Below are 707 nucleotides of genomic sequence, written 5' to 3'. Positions count from 1 at the left end.
CTATTTTTTTAATCCTCTATTTTATCTTTGCTCTAATCTTTATTATTTCCTTCTTTCTGCAAGTTTTGAGTTTAGTTATTCTTTGTCTAGTTCCTTAAGGAATAAAGTGAGGCTGTTGTTTTGAGAGCTTTTTTGTTTCACGTTAAGAATTTACAGCCGTGGTTTTTGACTTTAGCACCGATTTTGCCGTCTGCCGTACGTTTTGGTACGTTGTTGTTTCGTTTTCATTTGTCTCTAATTATTTCATATGTTGTTTTGTGATTTATTTGACCCATCGGTTATCGAAAAGTGTGCTGTGTGATCCTTTTATGGCTCACAGGCCTGATGATTAGGTTTTCATGTACGTGGATGGGATGTGCCTTTCTTAAAACTGGTTCTTGCAACTTAGGCACATTATTTTTGCCTGATGTGAAAAATAGGAAAAAGAAGTGTGTTGCGCAGTTTCCAAAAATTTGTGAAGTTTCTAGTTTACCTTCTGTTATTGAGTTCTAATTTCATCCTCCTGTGGTCAGAAAAGACAATTTGCATAATATTTACCTTTTAAAATCTATGGAGAATTTGTGACAATATATGAAAATATTTAAAATTGGAAAATATTCCATGTGTACTTGAGAAGAATGTGTATGCTGTTTATGTTGGGTAGTGTTCTGTATATGTCTGTTAGCTCTAGTTGGTTTACTGTGTTGTCTTCTATTTCCTTTCTTAAC

The 707-nt window shown here is 33.7% G+C and overlaps 1 non-coding gene across 1 annotated transcript; it reads left to right on the top strand.

Annotated features, from left to right (window-relative positions):
* The first annotated feature begins 300 nt into the window (after positions 1 to 300).
* On the top strand, positions 301 to 409 carry LOC116549845. Its single transcript, XR_004268121.1, has one exon. It is a non-coding gene; the product is annotated as a small nucleolar RNA U13 (small nucleolar RNA).
* The last annotated feature ends 298 nt before the right edge of the window (positions 410 to 707 follow it).

This window comes from Sapajus apella, unplaced genomic scaffold (genome assembly GCF_009761245.1).
Source record: "Sapajus apella isolate SASKATOON/1434 unplaced genomic scaffold, GSC_monkey_1.0 scaffold6, whole genome shotgun sequence".
Taxonomy (NCBI): domain Eukaryota; kingdom Metazoa; phylum Chordata; class Mammalia; order Primates; family Cebidae; genus Sapajus; species Sapajus apella.
This window is presented reverse-complemented; position numbering and strand designations above follow the sequence as displayed.